General features: G+C 51.4%; 16 non-coding genes across 16 annotated transcripts; 10 read left to right on the top strand and 6 right to left on the bottom strand.

Moving 5' to 3' along the window:
* Positions 1-215: 215 nt before the first annotated feature.
* Positions 216-287, bottom strand: Trnaa-ugc. The gene has a single exon. It is a non-coding gene; the product is annotated as a tRNA-Ala (tRNA).
* A 2,266-nt stretch (positions 288-2,553) lies between these two features.
* Positions 2,554-2,626, top strand: Trnam-cau. The gene has a single exon. It is a non-coding gene; the product is annotated as a tRNA-Met (tRNA).
* Positions 2,627-3,172: 546 nt separating this feature from the next.
* On the top strand, positions 3,173-3,246 carry Trnai-aau. The gene has a single exon. It is a non-coding gene; the product is annotated as a tRNA-Ile (tRNA).
* A 592-nt stretch (positions 3,247-3,838) lies between these two features.
* Positions 3,839-3,910, bottom strand: Trnaa-ugc. Its single transcript has one exon. It is a non-coding gene; the product is annotated as a tRNA-Ala (tRNA).
* A 2,267-nt stretch (positions 3,911-6,177) lies between these two features.
* On the top strand, positions 6,178-6,250 carry Trnam-cau. Its single transcript has one exon. It is a non-coding gene; the product is annotated as a tRNA-Met (tRNA).
* A 546-nt stretch (positions 6,251-6,796) lies between these two features.
* On the top strand, positions 6,797-6,870 carry Trnai-aau. Its single transcript has one exon. It is a non-coding gene; the product is annotated as a tRNA-Ile (tRNA).
* A 592-nt stretch (positions 6,871-7,462) lies between these two features.
* Positions 7,463-7,534, bottom strand: Trnaa-ugc. The gene has a single exon. It is a non-coding gene; the product is annotated as a tRNA-Ala (tRNA).
* Positions 7,535-9,818: 2,284 nt separating this feature from the next.
* On the top strand, positions 9,819-9,891 carry Trnam-cau. The gene has a single exon. It is a non-coding gene; the product is annotated as a tRNA-Met (tRNA).
* Positions 9,892-10,437: 546 nt separating this feature from the next.
* On the top strand, positions 10,438-10,511 carry Trnai-aau. Its single transcript has one exon. It is a non-coding gene; the product is annotated as a tRNA-Ile (tRNA).
* Positions 10,512-11,103: 592 nt separating this feature from the next.
* Positions 11,104-11,175, bottom strand: Trnaa-ugc. The gene has a single exon. It is a non-coding gene; the product is annotated as a tRNA-Ala (tRNA).
* A 2,633-nt stretch (positions 11,176-13,808) lies between these two features.
* Trnam-cau lies at positions 13,809-13,881 on the top strand. The gene has a single exon. It is a non-coding gene; the product is annotated as a tRNA-Met (tRNA).
* Positions 13,882-14,427: 546 nt separating this feature from the next.
* Positions 14,428-14,501, top strand: Trnai-aau. Its single transcript has one exon. It is a non-coding gene; the product is annotated as a tRNA-Ile (tRNA).
* Positions 14,502-15,093: 592 nt separating this feature from the next.
* On the bottom strand, positions 15,094-15,165 carry Trnaa-ugc. The gene has a single exon. It is a non-coding gene; the product is annotated as a tRNA-Ala (tRNA).
* A 2,261-nt stretch (positions 15,166-17,426) lies between these two features.
* On the top strand, positions 17,427-17,499 carry Trnam-cau. The gene has a single exon. It is a non-coding gene; the product is annotated as a tRNA-Met (tRNA).
* A 546-nt stretch (positions 17,500-18,045) lies between these two features.
* Positions 18,046-18,119, top strand: Trnai-aau. Its single transcript has one exon. It is a non-coding gene; the product is annotated as a tRNA-Ile (tRNA).
* A 592-nt stretch (positions 18,120-18,711) lies between these two features.
* Trnaa-ugc lies at positions 18,712-18,783 on the bottom strand. The gene has a single exon. It is a non-coding gene; the product is annotated as a tRNA-Ala (tRNA).
* Between the last annotated feature and the right edge of the window lie 998 nt (positions 18,784-19,781).

A 19,781-nucleotide genomic window follows, 5' to 3' on the forward strand; every position in this document is an offset into this window, starting at 1 on the left:
TCCACCGCCTCGCCTCTCCCTGCCTCTCTCAGTCGTTTCTCGTGCTTGTCGTTTTGATATAGGCCGACTGGAGAGCGTCAGCTCTCGCGTCAGCTGAGCAAAGTCGAGACAAGTCGAGACACACTGTAGGCTGGTCTGCAGCGAGTAAGAGGGAGAAAGAACATTAATTTAACGGCGCGTGGCAAAAGTACTCATACGCAAAGCTGAAAGCCTGCTGCGGTGGCCGGGAATCGAACCCGGATCAACTGCTTGCAAGGCAACTATGCTGACCTTTACACCACCACCGCACAACCGGGCGCCCCCACGCCGCGCTGTGTCGGCTTCCCGCCAGTCGGCAGCGGCCGAAGGTGATCGTAGCCCTAGGCGCATTACGAGGTAGGCTAGGGGAGCACATGCAGATGCATTCGCACGGCGTATCCATGCACATTTCGCACCCTTTGGCAAGAGTCGGCGCCGGCGACGCAAGAGGACGCAGAGGACGGCGTTCTGGCGGCATTTTTAGGCAGTACAGTGCAGGATTCAGCGTCTGCAGCATTTTCTCGACAGAATGCTACGGCGCTTGACGGCAGTCCCACGTTATCTCGAGACATCTGCTCGGGAAGCAGCGAAAGATTGCTACTGGTCTGAGCATCGGTGGTTCAGTGGTCCGCCCACGCTCTGAAGCGGCGCCCGTCTCTCTCGCGACCACCCCGTATAAGATGTCCTACATACGGGAGTACTTTTTAACGAGGAGCTACGCTCTGTCAACGGCTACCGACAGACACAGGACCGCCCGCGGACTCTACGTTGCCCTGACTGGACAACCTCCGCGTCATAAACTGGTGTTCCGGAACCCTACAGTGGAATGGGTGAACGTGTGGGCAAACATCAACAACCCGGTGTTGCCGTCGGATGTCAGTGCGCTCTGGTTTAAGATCGTCAACAACACCCTAGCGACGAACCAGCGGCTTGCCGACATTCATCTCCTTCCCTCTGCCAACTGTGGTAGATGTGGTGCTGTGGACACACGGGAACATCGTTTTGAGTGTGCATCGGTGTCGACGGTATGGCGGCTGTGTCAACGAATGGTCGCCCACATTAATCGAACGCCTCCTCACCTTGTGACTGTTCGTCGTGTGATAGTGCCTAACTTCAAAGCTTTCCCGCGGACGAAAAATAACGCCACTGTCTGGATCTTAGGGCATACGATTTATGCCCTTATCGATATGGCCGTCACTGATACTGTGATTTACCTGGATTATTTGTGGGCCCAGTATATGACACTGAAGGATTGCGTTCACTTTCGCGAACTGTTTGCGAATTTTTTGAAGGCGGCCTTGGATTACGGCTATGAAATGGAACTGCGGCAAACACCTTGAACTGAGATTTACTGAGCTGACGCGTTCTATTTTTACTTTCTTTTTCCTTCTTTTCTTTGTTTTATTTGCGTTATGGTTGGTGACTTGTGCCACACCCACACTACGGGTCGTTCTGGTTTTATCTCCAAGGGAGGAATGTCCTTTTACTTTTGAGGAATTTTATTTTGTTCACAAGACTTCATGGGTATTTTAGAAGATACAGCCTGTTTGTGTGGAACATTCATAGTTGCAGGAGTGTTTTTTTTCCAATCTCTTAAATTCTGTTTCCGGACTGTCGCGATTTCATTTTATTACTTTCCTGTGATTTCTGTTTCTTTCGTGTGATGCACACATCGACATAAACTGTCATGTTGTGCTGTTGTCCTGCGTTGACACCTGTTTTGTAACAACTCTCGGCTACATCGGAGTGACTGACGTTAGTCAGGAGGGACAATATATTTTTCTTTTAAGCGGAATATGAGTTTAGTTGAACTACGAGCAGAAGAGTTGAACCAGCGGAGGAAAGAAGACCGTCCACGAATTCCGCGATAAAATTTTTCTTAGTTCTCCATTTTTCTGTGGAAGAAGACACCACACTAACTGAGCAGAAGATGATTTTGTTTTAAGTTATACCACTGTTCCACGAAGTTCGACAGTCCAGCAAATATAGCGATGAAGCTCGCCGAAGAAGGCATATTTTGGTGAGAGTAAGGAGGGCTATAAGGGGAGTTGGGAGGCCAAAAAAAAAAAAAAAAAAAAAAAAAAAAAAAAAAAAAAAAAAAAAATGGTAGAATGCTCGCCTGCCACGCGGGCGGCCCGGGTTCGATTCCCGGCCGATGCATCGTTTTGCTTTTCCCGCGGTGCCGTGTGGCTTGCGCGCTTGAGATGCACGATCCACAAGAATGTATAGCGGGATTCCCTTGAGAAGAACCGAGAACGCAGCACGCGCGGTTCCCCACTCAGACGCTCGCGTCATGTTCTGCGGACTGGCGTCGGCCTGGCCTCACAAGTTGCTGTGTCCAGGTGCCTCCGAGGCAATGAACTTGAACGACGGGGAGTACTGCCCATCGTTGCAAAAGCTGCAGCACCACCACAATCAACTGGGCCGGCAATGCACGTGTAGCAACAGAACACGTTATCCACCAAGTAGTGTATCTCTGCGTCTAACAATGGGTACGCTACTTGCCCAGTTCCCAGGACCGACGGTCCGCCCCGTGCCTCGGTAGCGCAGTAGTCAGCGCGTAAGTCTCATAATTTTAAGGTCGTGAGTTCGATCCTCACCCGGGGCATTTAATTTTCTGTGACTCACGGTGGTGCTGTCGCTACGGCTCGAACTTATTTCTTGTTTGTTATCCACAACGTTTCAACGCTTCAGAGAGAAAATTTATACTTCCTGTTATTGATACTGACAGCTTTCCTTTTCCTCTTCTCCCAGTAGAGCATGAAGCCAAAAGCATTGCTCTGAGACTTTTGAGGTGCGCGCCTTGCCAGCCAGTATGCGCAATGACGTTCGCAAAGAGAGAAGGGTGCGAGAGACCATCCGATCCGTCGAACGGACGCCCAAATCCGGTGAGATCTAGTGGCTAGGATGCCTGGCTATCACCCCGGAGGCCCGGGCTCGATTGCCGGAACCGGAACGGAATTTTTTCCACACGAATCGTCTCAAGTTTCAGCAGTGCGTGCTGCCGTTTCCCGTCCTGCTCGCAGTACAGCTACTGTTTCGTGACCGCCAGCAGAACATAGACGGGCGAAGCAGACACACGGTGACCCTAGAAGTGGCGTGTGGCTTCATGCGACGTGTTTCCAGCGTAGGGCTGAGCAACCGTCCGCGTCGAGGCCCGTTAGCTCAGTTGGTTAGAGCGTCGTGCTAATAACGCGAAGGTCGTGGGTTCGATCCCCCCACGGGCCAGTAGGCTTTTACTACTACGAAAAGGCAGCGCCGATTTCAGCTGGCGAGTGTGATGACCAAAAGATCATCGCCGTGCGTGGACGTTGGCAGAGGATCCGAACCCGACTCGTCGGGAAGCGCTGCAGCATTCGCTCGGCAATGGTCACAATATGTTGAATACGCTGGTTCTCATACGGCAAAGAGAAAATGAAAGAAAATGCCCGATTGCCGACGTGTAACAACTTTGGCCCTTGTCAGTGCTTGGGCGGGTGACCGCATGGGAACACAGGGTACTGTTGGCAATTTTGCTTCCTATTTTTCTTTCTCCTTTGTTTTCGCAGCTGCAGACCGATTCAGTGAGGGAGACGCCACCGTGAAATGAAGGGGCGTGCTGTGTGTCCACCGCCTCGCCTCTCCCTGCCTCTCTCAGTCGTTTCTCGTGCTTGTCGTTTTGATATAGGCCGACTGGAGAGCGTCAGCTCTCGCGTCAGCTGAGCAAAGTCGAGACAAGTCGAGACACACTGTAGGCTGGTCTGCAGCGAGTAAGAGGGAGAAAGAACATTAATTTAACGGCGCGTGGCAAAAGTACTCATACGCAAAGCTGAAAGCCTGCTGCGGTGGCCGGGAATCGAACCCGGATCAACTGCTTGCAAGGCAACTATGCTGACCTTTACACCACCACCGCACAACCGGGCGCCCCCACGCCGCGCTGTGTCGGCTTCCCGCCAGTCGGCAGCGGCCGAAGGTGATCGTAGCCCTAGGCGCATTACGAGGTAGGCTAGGGGAGCACATGCAGATGCATTCGCACGGCGTATCCATGCACATTTCGCACCCTTTGGCAAGAGTCGGCGCCGGCGACGCAAGAGGACGCAGAGGACGGCGTTCTGGCGGCATTTTTAGGCAGTACAGTGCAGGATTCAGCGTCTGCAGCATTTTCTCGACAGAATGCTACGGCGCTTGACGGCAGTCCCACGTTATCTCGAGACATCTGCTCGGGAAGCAGCGAAAGATTGCTACTGGTCTGAGCATCGGTGGTTCAGTGGTCCGCCCACGCTCTGAAGCGGCGCCCGTCTCTCTCGCGACCACCCCGTATAAGATGTCCTACATACGGGAGTACTTTTTAACGAGGAGCTACGCTCTGTCAACGGCTACCGACAGACACAGGACCGCCCGCGGACTCTACGTTGCCCTGACTGGACAACCTCCGCGTCATAAACTGGTGTTCCGGAACCCTACAGTGGAATGGGTGAACGTGTGGGCAAACATCAACAACCCGGTGTTGCCGTCGGATGTCAGTGCGCTCTGGTTTAAGATCGTCAACAACACCCTAGCGACGAACCAGCGGCTTGCCGACATTCATCTCCTTCCCTCTGCCAACTGTGGTAGATGTGGTGCTGTGGACACACGGGAACATCGTTTTGAGTGTGCATCGGTGTCGACGGTATGGCGGCTGTGTCAACGAATGGTCGCCCACATTAATCGAACGCCTCCTCACCTTGTGACTGTTCGTCGTGTGATAGTGCCTAACTTCAAAGCTTTCCCGCGGACGAAAAATAACGCCACTGTCTGGATCTTAGGGCATACGATTTATGCCCTTATCGATATGGCCGTCACTGATACTGTGATTTACCTGGATTATTTGTGGGCCCAGTATATGACACTGAAGGATTGCGTTCACTTTCGCGAACTGTTTGCGAATTTTTTGAAGGCGGCCTTGGATTACGGCTATGAAATGGAACTGCGGCAAACACCTTGAACTGAGATTTACTGAGCTGACGCGTTCTATTTTTACTTTCTTTTTCCTTCTTTTCTTTGTTTTATTTGCGTTATGGTTGGTGACTTGTGCCACACCCACACTACGGGTCGTTCTGGTTTTATCTCCAAGGGAGGAATGTCCTTTTACTTTTGAGGAATTTTATTTTGTTCACAAGACTTCATGGGTATTTTAGAAGATACAGCCTGTTTGTGTGGAACATTCATAGTTGCAGGAGTGTTTTTTTTCCAATCTCTTAAATTCTGTTTCCGGACTGTCGCGATTTCATTTTATTACTTTCCTGTGATTTCTGTTTCTTTCGTGTGATGCACACATCGACATAAACTGTCATGTTGTGCTGTTGTCCTGCGTTGACACCTGTTTTGTAACAACTCTCGGCTACATCGGAGTGACTGACGTTAGTCAGGAGGGACAATATATTTTTCTTTTAAGCGGAATATGAGTTTAGTTGAACTACGAGCAGAAGAGTTGAACCAGCGGAGGAAAGAAGACCGTCCACGAATTCCGCGATAAAATTTTTCTTAGTTCTCCATTTTTCTGTGGAAGAAGACACCACACTAACTGAGCAGAAGATGATTTTGTTTTAAGTTATACCACTGTTCCACGAAGTTCGACAGTCCAGCAAATATAGCGATGAAGCTCGCCGAAGAAGGCATATTTTGGTGAGAGTAAGGAGGGCTATAAGGGGAGTTGGGAGGCCAAAAAAAAAAAAAAAAAAAAAAAAAAAAAAAAAAAAAAAAAAAAAAATGGTAGAATGCTCGCCTGCCACGCGGGCGGCCCGGGTTCGATTCCCGGCCGATGCATCGTTTTGCTTTTCCCGCGGTGCCGTGTGGCTTGCGCGCTTGAGATGCACGATCCACAAGAATGTATAGCGGGATTCCCTTGAGAAGAACCGAGAACGCAGCACGCGCGGTTCCCCACTCAGACGCTCGCGTCATGTTCTGCGGACTGGCGTCGGCCTGGCCTCACAAGTTGCTGTGTCCAGGTGCCTCCGAGGCAATGAACTTGAACGACGGGGAGTACTGCCCATCGTTGCAAAAGCTGCAGCACCACCACAATCAACTGGGCCGGCAATGCACGTGTAGCAACAGAACACGTTATCCACCAAGTAGTGTATCTCTGCGTCTAACAATGGGTACGCTACTTGCCCAGTTCCCAGGACCGACGGTCCGCCCCGTGCCTCGGTAGCGCAGTAGTCAGCGCGTAAGTCTCATAATTTTAAGGTCGTGAGTTCGATCCTCACCCGGGGCATTTAATTTTCTGTGACTCACGGTGGTGCTGTCGCTACGGCTCGAACTTATTTCTTGTTTGTTATCCACAACGTTTCAACGCTTCAGAGAGAAAATTTATACTTCCTGTTATTGATACTGACAGCTTTCCTTTTCCTCTTCTCCCAGTAGAGCATGAAGCCAAAAGCATTGCTCTGAGACTTTTGAGGTGCGCGCCTTGCCAGCCAGTATGCGCAATGACGTTCGCAAAGAGAGAAGGGTGCGAGAGACCATCCGATCCGTCGAACGGACGCCCAAATCCGGTGAGATCTAGTGGCTAGGATGCCTGGCTATCACCCCGGAGGCCCGGGCTCGATTGCCGGAACCGGAACGGAATTTTTTCCACACGAATCGTCTCAAGTTTCAGCAGTGCGTGCTGCCGTTTCCCGTCCTGCTCGCAGTACAGCTACTGTTTCGTGACCGCCAGCAGAACATAGACGGGCGAAGCAGACACACGGTGACCCTAGAAGTGGCGTGTGGCTTCATGCGACGTGTTTCCAGCGTAGGGCTGAGCAACCGTCCGCGTCGAGGCCCGTTAGCTCAGTTGGTTAGAGCGTCGTGCTAATAACGCGAAGGTCGTGGGTTCGATCCCCCCACGGGCCAGTAGGCTTTTACTACTACGAAAAGGCAGCGCCGATTTCAGCTGGCGAGTGTGATGACCAAAAGATCATCGCCGTGCGTGGACGTTGGCAGAGGATCCGAACCCGACTCGTCGGGAAGCGCTGCAGCATTCGCTCGGCAATGGTCACAATATGTTGAATACGCTGGTTCTCATACGGCAAAGAGAAAATGAAAGAAAATGCCCGATTGCCGACGTGTAACAACTTTGGCCCTTGTCAGTGCTTGGGCGGGTGACCGCATGGGAACACAGGGTACTGTTGGCAATTTTGCTTCCTATTTTTCTTTCTCCTTTGTTTTCGCAGCTGCAGACCGATTCAGTGAGGGAGACGCCACCGTGAAATGAAGGGGCGTGCTGTGTGTCCACCGCCTCGCCTCTCCCTGCCTCTCTCAGTCGTTTCTCGTGCTTGTCGTTTTGATATAGGCCGACTGGAGAGCGTCAGCTCTCGCGTCAGCTGAGCAAAGTCGAGACAAGTCGAGACACACTGTAGGCTGGTCTGCAGCGAGTAAGAGGGAGAAAGAACATTAATTTAACGGCGCGTGGCAAAAGTACTCATACGCAAAGCTGAAAGCCTGCTGCGGTGGCCGGGAATCGAACCCGGATCAACTGCTTGCAAGGCAACTATGCTGACCTTTACACCACCACCGCACAACCGGGCGCCCCCACGCCGCGCTGTGTCGGCTTCCCGCCAGTCGGCAGCGGCCGAAGGTGATCGTAGCCCTAGGCGCATTACGAGGTAGGCTAGGGGAGCACATGCAGATGCATTCGCACGGCGTATCCATGCACATTTCGCACCCTTTGGCAAGAGTCGGCGCCGGCGACGCAAGAGGACGCAGAGGACGGCGTTCTGGCGGCATTTTTAGGCAGTACAGTGCAGGATTCAGCGTCTGCAGCATTTTCTCGACAGAATGCTACGGCGCTTGACGGCAGTCCCACGTTATCTCGAGACATCTGCTCGGGAAGCAGCGAAAGATTGCTACTGGTCTGAGCATCGGTGGTTCAGTGGTCCGCCCACGCTCTGAAGCGGCGCCCGTCTCTCTCGCGACCACCCCGTATAAGATGTCCTACATACGGGAGTACTTTTTAACGAGGAGCTACGCTCTGTCAACGGCTACCGACAGACACAGGACCGCCCGCGGACTCTACGTTGCCCTGACTGGACAACCTCCGCGTCATAAACTGGTGTTCCGGAACCCTACAGTGGAATGGGTGAACGTGTGGGCAAACATCAACAACCCGGTGTTGCCGTCGGATGTCAGTGCGCTCTGGTTTAAGATCGTCAACAACACCCTAGCGACGAACCAGCGGCTTGCCGACATTCATCTCCTTCCCTCTGCCAACTGTGGTAGATGTGGTGCTGTGGACACACGGGAACATCGTTTTGAGTGTGCATCGGTGTCGACGGTATGGCGGCTGTGTCAACGAATGGTCGCCCACATTAATCGAACGCCTCCTCACCTTGTGACTGTTCGTCGTGTGATAGTGCCTAACTTCAAAGCTTTCCCGCGGACGAAAAATAACGCCACTGTCTGGATCTTAGGGCATACGATTTATGCCCTTATCGATATGGCCGTCACTGATACTGTGATTTACCTGGATTATTTGTGGGCCCAGTATATGACACTGAAGGATTGCGTTCACTTTCGCGAACTGTTTGCGAATTTTTTGAAGGCGGCCTTGGATTACGGCTATGAAATGGAACTGCGGCAAACACCTTGAACTGAGATTTACTGAGCTGACGCGTTCTATTTTTACTTTCTTTTTCCTTCTTTTCTTTGTTTTATTTGCGTTATGGTTGGTGACTTGTGCCACACCCACACTACGGGTCGTTCTGGTTTTATCTCCAAGGGAGGAATGTCCTTTTACTTTTGAGGAATTTTATTTTGTTCACAAGACTTCATGGGTATTTTAGAAGATACAGCCTGTTTGTGTGGAACATTCATAGTTGCAGGAGTGTTTTTTTTTCCAATCTCTTAAATTCTGTTTCCGGACTGTCGCGATTTCATTTTATTACTTTCCTGTGATTTCTGTTTCTTTCGTGTGATGCACACATCGACATAAACTGTCATGTTGTGCTGTTGTCCTGCGTTGACACCTGTTTTGTAACAACTCTCGGCTACATCGGAGTGACTGACGTTAGTCAGGAGGGACAATATATTTTTCTTTTAAGCGGAATATGAGTTTAGTTGAACTACGAGCAGAAGAGTTGAACCAGCGGAGGAAAGAAGACCGTCCACGAATTCCGCGATAAAATTTTTCTTAGTTCTCCATTTTTCTGTGGAAGAAGACACCACACTAACTGAGCAGAAGATGATTTTGTTTTAAGTTATACCACTGTTCCACGAAGTTCGACAGTCCAGCAAATATAGCGATGAAGCTCGCCGAAGAAGGCATATTTTGGTGAGAGTAAGGAGGGCTATAAGGGGAGTTGGGAGGCCAAAAAAAAAAAAAAAAAAAAAAAAAAAAAAAAAAAAAAAAAAAAAAAAAAAAAAAAAAAAAAGTGGTAGAATGCTCGCCTGCCACGCGGGCGGCCCGGGTTCGATTCCCGGCCGATGCATCGTTTTGCTTTTCCCGCGGTGCCGTGTGGCTTGCGCGCTTGAGATGCACGATCCACAAGAATGTATAGCGGGATTCCCTTGAGAAGAACCGAGAACGCAGCACGCGCGGTTCCCCACTCAGACGCTCGCGTCATGTTCTGCGGACTGGCGTCGGCCTGGCCTCACAAGTTGCTGTGTCCAGGTGCCTCCGAGGCAATGAACTTGAACGACGGGGAGTACTGCCCATCGTTGCAAAAGCTGCAGCACCACCACAATCAACTGGGCCGGCAATGCACGTGTAGCAACAGAACACGTTATCCACCAAGTAGTGTATCTCTGCGTCTAACAATGGGTACGCTACTTGCCCAGTTCCCAGGACCGACGGTCCGCCCCGTGCCTCGGTAGCGCAGTAGTCAGCGCGTAAGTCTCATAATTTTAAGGTCGTGAGTTCGATCCTCACCCGGGGCATTTAATTTTCTGTGACTCACGGTGGTGCTGTCGCTACGGCTCGAACTTATTTCTTGTTTGTTATCCACAACGTTTCAACGCTTCAGAGAGAAAATTTATACTTCCTGTTATTGATACTGACAGCTTTCCTTTTCCTCTTCTCCCAGTAGAGCATGAAGCCAAAAGCATTGCTCTGAGACTTTTGAGGTGCGCGCCTTGCCAGCCAGTATGCGCAATGACGTTCGCAAAGAGAGAAGGGTGCGAGAGACCATCCGATCCGTCGAACGGACGCCCAAATCCGGTGAGATCTAGTGGCTAGGATGCCTGGCTATCACCCCGGAGGCCCGGGCTCGATTGCCGGAACCGGAACGGAATTTTTTCCACACGAATCGTCTCAAGTTTCAGCAGTGCGTGCTGCCGTTTCCCGTCCTGCTCGCAGTACAGCTACTGTTTCGTGACCGCCAGCAGAACATAGACGGGCGAAGCAGACACACGGTGACCCTAGAAGTGGCGTGTGGCTTCATGCGACGTGTTTCCAGCGTAGGGCTGAGCAACCGTCCGCGTCGAGGCCCGTTAGCTCAGTTGGTTAGAGCGTCGTGCTAATAACGCGAAGGTCGTGGGTTCGATCCCCCCACGGGCCAGTAGGCTTTTACTACTACGAAAAGGCAGCGCCGATTTCAGCTGGCGAGTGTGATGACCAAAAGATCATCGCCGTGCGTGGACGTTGGCAGAGGATCCGAACCCGACTCGTCGGGAAGCGCTGCAGCATTCGCTCGGCAATGGTCACAATATGTTGAATACGCTGGTTCTCATACGGCAAAGAGAAAATGAAAGAAAATGCCCGATTGCCGACGTGTAACAACTTTGGCCCTTGTCAGTGCTTGGGCGGGTGACCGCATGGGAACACAGGGTACTGTTGGCAATTTTGCTTCCTATTTTTCTTTCTCCTTTGTTTTCGCAGCTGCAGACCGATTCAGTGAGGGAGACGCCACCGTGAAATGAAGGGGCGTGCTGTGTGTCCACCGCCTCGCCTCTCCCTGCCTCTCTCAGTCGTTTCTCGTGCTTGTCGTTTTGATATAGGCCGACTGGAGAGCGTCAGCTCTCGCGTCAGCTGAGCAAAGTCGAGACAAGTCGAGACACACTGTAGGCTGGTCTGCAGCGAGTAAGAGGGAGAAAGAACATTAATTTAACGGCGCGTGGCAAAAGTACTCATACGCAAAGCTGAAAGCCTGCTGCGGTGGCCGGGAATCGAACCCGGATCAACTGCTTGCAAGGCAACTATGCTGACCTTTACACCACCACCGCACAACCGGGCGCCCCCACGCCGCGCTGTGTCGGCTTCCCGCCAGTCGGCAGCGGCCGAAGGTGATCGTAGCCCTAGGCGCATTACGAGGTAGGCTAGGGGAGCACATGCAGATGCATTCGCACGGCGTATCCATGCACATTTCGCACCCTTTGGCAAGAGTCGGCGCCGGCGACGCAAGAGGACGCAGAGGACGGCGTTCTGGCGGCATTTTTAGGCAGTACAGTGCAGGATTCAGCGTCTGCAGCATTTTCTCGACAGAATGCTACGGCGCTTGACGGCAGTCCCACGTTATCTCGAGACATCTGCTCGGGAAGCAGCGAAAGATTGCTACTGGTCTGAGCATCGGTGGTTCAGTGGTCCGCCCACGCTCTGAAGCGGCGCCCGTCTCTCTCGCGACCACCCCGTATAAGATGTCCTACATACGGGAGTACTTTTTAACGAGGAGCTACGCTCTGTCAACGGCTACCGACAGACACAGGACCGCCCGCGGACTCTACGTTGCCCTGACTGGACAACCTCCGCGTCATAAACTGGTGTTCCGGAACCCTACAGTGGAATGGGTGAACGTGTGGGCAAACATCAACAACCCGGTGTTGCCGTCGGATGTCAGTGCGCTCTGGTTTAAGATCGTCAACAACACCCTAGCGACGAACCAGCGGCTTGCCGACATTCATCTCCTTCCCTCTGCCAACTGTGGTAGATGTGGTGCTGTGGACACACGGGAACATCGTTTTGAGTGTGCATCGGTGTCGACGGTATGGCGGCTGTGTCAACGAATGGTCGCCCACATTAATCGAACGCCTCCTCACCTTGTGACTGTTCGTCGTGTGATAGTGCCTAACTTCAAAGCTTTCCCGCGGACGAAAAATAACGCCACTGTCTGGATCTTAGGGCATACGATTTATGCCCTTATCGATATGGCCGTCACTGATACTGTGATTTACCTGGATTATTTGTGGGCCCAGTATATGACACTGAAGGATTGCGTTCACTTTCGCGAACTGTTTGCGAATTTTTTGAAGGCGGCCTTGGATTACGGCTATGAAATGGAACTGCGGCAAACACCTTGAACTGAGATTTACTGAGCTGACGCGTTCTATTTTTACTTTCTTTTTCCTTCTTTTCTTTGTTTTATTTGCGTTATGGTTGGTGACTTGTGCCACACCCACACTACGGGTCGTTCTGGTTTTATCTCCAAGGGAGGAATGTCCTTTTACTTTTGAGGAATTTTATTTTGTTCACAAGACTTCATGGGTATTTTTTTTTTTTTTTTTTTTTTTTTTTTAAAAAAAAAAAAACTTTATTTCTATATCATAGTATTAATACAATGTAGCCCACTACCTTAATTGATTAGTGGGCCAAAGATCTCATACATTTTACAATAACAATTGCAGCTATTCTAAATATAAGTTAGTGACTAGTTAGTAGCAATTAGCAATGTATTTTTTACTTTGGAAACTACAATGGGCAGTTAGTATGTTAACTAAGGACTCTATATGACTTAACTAAATTAATTATGTACTAGTCGCTAATCCTGCAGCGTTACAAGGTGTCAGCTTAGTATTATAAACCTACTATTTGGCCTTGCCCATTGAGCTAACCCCAATGGGCGTGCCCCTTCATGGGTATTTTAGAAGATACAGCCTGTTTGTGTGGAACATTCATAGTTGCAGGAGTGTTTTTTTTCCAATCTCTTAAATTCTGTTTCCGGACTGTCGCGATTTCATTTTATTACTTTCCTGTGATTTCTGTTTCTTTCGTGTGATGCACACATCGACATAAACTGTCATGTTGTGCTGTTGTCCTGCGTTGACACCTGTTTTGTAACAACTCTCTGCTACATCGGAGTGACTGACGTTAGTCAGGAGGGACAATATATTTTTCTTTTAAGCGGAATATGAGTTTAGTTGAACTACGAGCAGAAGAGTTGAACCAGCGGAGGAAAGAAGACCGTCCACGAATTCCGCGATAAAATTTTTCTTAGTTCTCCATTTTTCTGTGGAAGAAGACACCACACTAACTGAGCAGAAGATGATTTTGTTTTAAGTTATACCACTGTTCCACGAAGTTCGACAGTCCAGCAAATATAGCGATGAAGCTCGCCGAAGAAGGCATATTTTGGTGAGAGTAAGGAGGGCTATAAGGGGAGTTGGGAGGCCAAAAAAAAAAAAAAAAAAAAAAAAAAAAAAAAAAAAAAAAAGTGGTAGAATGCTCGCCTGCCACGCGGGCGGCCCGGGTTCGATTCCCGGCCGATGCATCGTTTTGCTTTTCCCGCGGTGCCGTGTGGCTTGCGCGCTTGAGATGCACGATCCACAAGAATGTATAGCGGGATTCCCTTGAGAAGAACCGAGAACGCAGCACGCGCGGTTCCCCACTCAGACGCTCGCGTCATGTTCTGCGGACTGGAGTCGGCCTGGCCTCACAAGTTGCTGTGTCCAGGTGCCTCCGAGGCAATGAACTTGAACGACGGGGAGTACTGCCCATCGTTGCAAAAGCTGCAGCACCACCACAATCAACTGGGCCGGCAATGCACGTGTAGCAACAGAACACGTTATCCACCAAGTAGTGTATCTCTGCGTCTAACAATGGGTACGCTACTTGCCCAGTTCCCAGGACCGACGGTCCGCCCCGTGCCTCGGTAGCGCAGTAGTCAGCGCGTAAGTCTCATAATTTTAAGGTCGTGAGTTCGATCCTCACCCGGGGCATTTAATTTTCTGTGACTCACGGTGGTGCTGTCGCTACGGCTCGAACTTATTTCTTGTTTGTTATCCACAACGTTTCAACGCTTCAGAGAGAAAATTTATACTTCCTGTTATTGATACTGACAGCTTTCCTTTTCCTCTTCTCCCAGTAGAGCATGAAGCCAAAAGCATTGCTCTGAGACTTTTGAGGTGCGCGCCTTGCCAGCCAGTATGCGCAATGACGTTCGCAAAGAGAGAAGGGTGCGAGAGACCATCCGATCCGTCGAACGGACGCCCAAATCCGGTGAGATCTAGTGGCTAGGATGCCTGGCTATCACCCCGGAGGCCCGGGCTCGATTGCCGGAACCGGAACGGAATTTTTTCCACACGAATCGTCTCAAGTTTCAGCAGTGCGTGCTGCCGTTTCCCGTCCTGCTCGCAGTACAGCTACTGTTTCGTGACCGCCAGCAGAACATAGACGGGCGAAGCAGACACACGGTGACCCTAGAAGTGGCGTGTGGCTTCATGCGACGTGTTTCCAGCGTAGGGCTGAGCAACCGTCCGCGTCGAGGCCCGTTAGCTCAGTTGGTTAGAGCGTCGTGCTAATAACGCGAAGGTCGTGGGTTCGATCCCCCCACGGGCCAGTAGGCTTTTACTACTACGAAAAGGCAGCGCCGATTTCAGCTGGCGAGTGTGATGACCAAAAGATCATCGCCCTGCGTGGACGTTGGCAGAGGATCCGAACCCGACTCGTCGGGAAGCGCTGCAGCATTCGCTCGGCAATGGTCACAATATGTTGAATACGCTGGTTCTCATACGGCAAAGAGAAAATGAAAGAAAATGCCCGATTGCCGACGTGTAACAACTTTGGCCCTTGTCAGTGCTTGGGCGGGTGACCGCATGGGAACACAGGGTACTGTTGGCAATTTTGCTTCCTATTTTTCTTTCTCCTTTGTTTTCGCAGCTGCAGACCGATTCAGTGAGGGAGACGCCACCGTGAAATGAAGGGGCGTGCTGTGTGTCCACCGCCTCGCCTCTCCCTGCCTCTCTCAGTCGTTTCTCGTGCTTGTCGTTTTGATATAGGCCGACTGGAGAGCGTCAGCTCTCGCGTCAGCTGAGCAAAGTCGAGACAAGTCGAGACACACTGTAGGCTGGTCTGCAGCGAGTAAGAGGGAGAAAGAACATTAATTTAACGGCGCGTGGCAAAAGTACTCATACGCAAAGCTGAAAGCCTGCTGCGGTGGCCGGGAATCGAACCCGGATCAACTGCTTGCAAGGCAACTATGCTGACCTTTACACCACCACCGCACAACCGGGCGCCCCCACGCCGCGCTGTGTCGGCTTCCCGCCAGTCGGCAGCGGCCGAAGGTGATCGTAGCCCTAGGCGCATTACGAGGTAGGCTAGGGGAGCACATGCAGATGCATTCGCACGGCGTATCCATGCACATTTCGCACCCTTTGGCAAGAGTCGGCGCCGGCGACGCAAGAGGACGCAGAGGACGGCGTTCTGGCGGCATTTTTAGGCAGTACAGTGCAGGATTCAGCGTCTGCAGCATTTTCTCGACAGAATGCTACGGCGCTTGACGGCAGTCCCACGTTATCTCGAGACATCTGCTCGGGAAGCAGCGAAAGATTGCTACTGGTCTGAGCATCGGTGGTTCAGTGGTCCGCCCACGCTCTGAAGCGGCGCCCGTCTCTCTCGCGGCCACCCCGTATAAGATGTCCTACATACGGGAGTACTTTTTAACGAGGAGCTACGCTCTGTCAACGGCTACCGACAGACACAGGACCGCCCGCGGACTCTACGTTGCCCTGACTGGACAACCTCCGCGTCATAAACTGGTGTTCCGGAACCCTACAGTGGAATGGGTGAACGTGTGGGCAAACATCAACAACCCGGTGTTGCCGTCGGATGTCAGTGCGCTCTGGTTTAAGATCGTCAACAACACCCTAGCGACGAACCAGCGGCTTGCCGACATTCATCTCCTTCCCTCTGCCAACTGTGGTAGATGTGGTGCTGTGGACACACGGGAACATCGTTTTGAGTGTGCATCGGTGTCGACGGTATGGCGGCTGTGTCAACGAATGGTCGCCCACATTAATCGAACGCCTCCTCACCTTGTGACTGTTCGTCGTGTGATAGTGCCTAACTTCAAAGCTTTCCCGCGGACGAAAAATAACGCCACTGTCTGGATCTTAGGGCATACGATTTATGCCCTTATCGATATGGCCGTCACTGATACTGTGATTTACCTGGATTATTTGTGGGCCCAGTATATGACACTGAAGGATTGCGTTCACTTTCGCGAACTGTTTGCGAATTTTTTGAAGGCGGCCTTGGATTACGGCTATGAAATGGAACTGCGGCAAACACCTTGAACTGAGATTTACTGAGCTGACGCGTTCTATTTTTACTTTCTTTTTCCTTCTTTTCTTTGTTTTATTTGCGTTATGGTTGGTGACTTGTGCCACACCCACACTACGGGTCGTTCTGGTTTTATCTCCAAGGGAGGAATGTCCTTTTACTTTTGAGGAATTTTATTTTGTTCACAAGACTTCATGGGTATTTTAGAAGATACAGCCTGTTTGTGTGGAACATTCATAGTTGCAGGAGTGTTTTTTTTCCAATCTCTTAAATTCTGTTTCCGGACTGTCGCGATTTCATTTTATTACTTTCCTGTGATTTCTGTTTCTTTCGTGTGATGCACACATCGACATAAACTGTCATGTTGTGCTGTTGTCCTGCGTTGACACCTGTTTTGTAACAACTCTCTGCTACATCGGAGTGACTGACGTTAGTCAGGAGGGACAATATATTTTTCTTTTAAGCGGAATATGAGTTTAGTTGAACTACGAGCAGAAGAGTTGAACCAGCGGAGGAAAGAAGACCGTCCACGAATTCCGCGATAAAATTTTTCTTAGTTCTCCATTTTTCTGTGGAAGAAGACACCACACTAACTGAGCAGAAGATGATTTTGTTTTAAGTTATACCACTGTTCCACGAAGTTCGACAGTCCAGCAAATATAGCGATGAAGCTCGCCGAAGAAGGCATATTTTGGTGAGAGTAAGGAGGGCTATAAGGGGAGTTGGGAGGCCAAAAAAAAAAAAAAAAAAAAAAAAAAAAAAAAAAAAAAAAGTGGTAGAATGCTCGCCTGCCACGCGGGCGGCCCGGGTTCGATTCCCGGCCGATGCATCGTTTTGCTTTTCCCGCGGTGCCGTGTGGCTTGCGCGCTTGAGATGCACGATCCACAAGAATGTATAGCGGGATTCCCTTGAGAAGAACCGAGAACGCAGCACGCGCGGTTCCCCACTCAGACGCTCGCGTCATGTTCTGCGGACTGGAGTCGGCCTGGCCTCACAAGTTGCTGTGTCCAGGTGCCTCCGAGGCAATGAACTTGAACGACGGGGAGTACTGCCCATCGTTGCAAAAGCTGCAGCACCACCACAATCAACTGGGCCGGCAATGCACGTGTAGCAACAGAACACGTTATCCACCAAGTAGTGTATCTCTGCGTCTAACAATGGGTACGCTACTTGCCCAGTTCCCAGGACCGACGGTCCGCCCCGTGCCTCGGTAGCGCAGTAGTCAGCGCGTAAGTCTCATAATTTTAAGGTCGTGAGTTCGATCCTCACCCGGGGCATTTAATTTTCTGTGACTCACGGTGGTGCTGTCGCTACGGCTCGAACTTATTTCTTGTTTGTTATCCACAACGTTTCAACGCTTCAGAGAGAAAATTTATACTTCCTGTTATTGATACTGACAGCTTTCCTTTTCCTCTTCTCCCAGTAGAGCATGAAGCCAAAAGCATTGCTCTGAGACTTTTGAGGTGCGCGCCTTGCCAGCCAGTATGCGCAATGACGTTCGCAAAGAGAGAAGGGTGCGAGAGACCATCCGATCCGTCGAACGGACGCCCAAATCCGGTGAGATCTAGTGGCTAGGATGCCTGGCTATCACCCCGGAGGCCCGGGCTCGATTGCCGGAACCGGAACGGAATTTTTTCCACACGAATCGTCTCAAGTTTCAGCAGTGCGTGCTGCCGTTTCCCGTCCTGCTCGCAGTACAGCTACTGTTTCGTGACCGCCAGCAGAACATAGACGGGCGAAGCAGACACACGGTGACCCTAGAAGTGGCGTGTGGCTTCATGCGACGTGTTTCCAGCGTAGGGCTGAGCAACCGTCCGCGTCGAGGCCCGTTAGCTCAGTTGGTTAGAGCGTCGTGCTAATAACGCGAAGGTCGTGGGTTCGATCCCCCCACGGGCCAGTAGGCTTTTACTACTACGAAAAGGCAGCGCCGATTTCAGCTGGCGAGTGTGATGACCAAAAGATCATCGCCCTGCGTGGACGTTGGCAGAGGATCCGAACCCGACTCGTCGGGAAGCGCTGCAGCATTCGCTCGGCAATGGTCACAATATGTTGAATACGCTGGTTCTCATACGGCAAAGAGAAAATGAAAGAAAATGCCCGATTGCCGACGTGTAACAACTTTGGCCCTTGTCAGTGCTTGGGCGGGTGACCGCATGGGAACACAGGGTACTGTTGGCAATTTTGCTTCCTATTTTTCTTTCTCCTTTGTTTTCGCAGCTGCAGACCGATTCAGTGAGGGAGACGCCACCGTGAAATGAAGGGGCGTGCTGTGTGTCCACCGCCTCGCCTCTCCCTGCCTCTCTCAGTCGTTTCTCGTGCTTGTCGTTTTGATATAGGCCGACTGGAGAGCGTCAGCTCTCGCGTCAGCTGAGCAAAGTCGAGACAAGTCGAGACACACTGTAGGCTGGTCTGCAGCGAGTAAGAGGGAGAAAGAACATTAATTTAACGGCGCGTGGCAAAAGTACTCATACGCAAAGCTGAAAGCCTGCTGCGGTGGCCGGGAATCGAACCCGGATCAACTGCTTGCAAGGCAACTATGCTGACCTTTACACCACCACCGCACAACCGGGCGCCCCCACGCCGCGCTGTGTCGGCTTCCCGCCAGTCGGCAGCGGCCGAAGGTGATCGTAGCCCTAGGCGCATTACGAGGTAGGCTAGGGGAGCACATGCAGATGCATTCGCACGGCGTATCCATGCACATTTCGCACCCTTTGGCAAGAGTCGGCGCCGGCGACGCAAGAGGACGCAGAGGACGGCGTTCTGGCGGCATTTTTAGGCAGTACAGTGCAGGATTCAGCGTCTGCAGCATTTTCTCGACAGAATGCTACGGCGCTTGACGGCAGTCCCACGTTATCTCGAGACATCTGCTCGGGAAGCAGCGAAAGATTGCTACTGGTCTGAGCATCGGTGGTTCAGTGGTCCGCCCACGCTCTGAAGCGGCGCCCGTCTCTCTCGCGGCCACCCCGTATAAGATGTCCTACATACGGGAGTACTTTTTAACGAGGAGCTACGCTCTGTCAACGGCTACCGACAGACACAGGACCGCCCGCGGACTCTACGTTGCCCTGACTGGACAACCTCCGCGTCATAAACTGGTGTTCCGGAACCCTACAGTGGAATGGGTGAACGTGTGGGCAAACATCAACAACCCGGTGTTGCCGTCGGATGTCAGTGCGCTCTGGTTTAAGATCGTCAACAACACCCTAGCGACGAACCAGCGGCTTGCCGACATTCATCTCCTTCCCTCTGCCAACTGTGGTAGATGTGGTGCTGTGGACACACGGGAACATCGTTTTGAGTGTGCATCGGTGTCGACGGTATGGCGGCTGTGTCAACGAATGGTCGCCCACATTAATCGAACGCCTCCTCACCTTGTGACTGTTCGTCGTGTGATAGTGCCTAACTTCAAAGCTTTCCCGCGGACGAAAAATAACGCCACTGTCTGGATCTTAGGGCATACGATTTATGCCCTTATCGATATGGCCGTCACTGATACTGTGATTTACCTGGATTATTTGTGGGCCCAGTATATGACACTGAAGGATTGCGTTCACTTTCG

This window comes from Schistocerca piceifrons, unplaced genomic scaffold (assembly GCF_021461385.2).
Source record: "Schistocerca piceifrons isolate TAMUIC-IGC-003096 unplaced genomic scaffold, iqSchPice1.1 HiC_scaffold_681, whole genome shotgun sequence".
Classification (NCBI taxonomy): Eukaryota; Metazoa; Arthropoda; class Insecta; order Orthoptera; family Acrididae; genus Schistocerca; species Schistocerca piceifrons.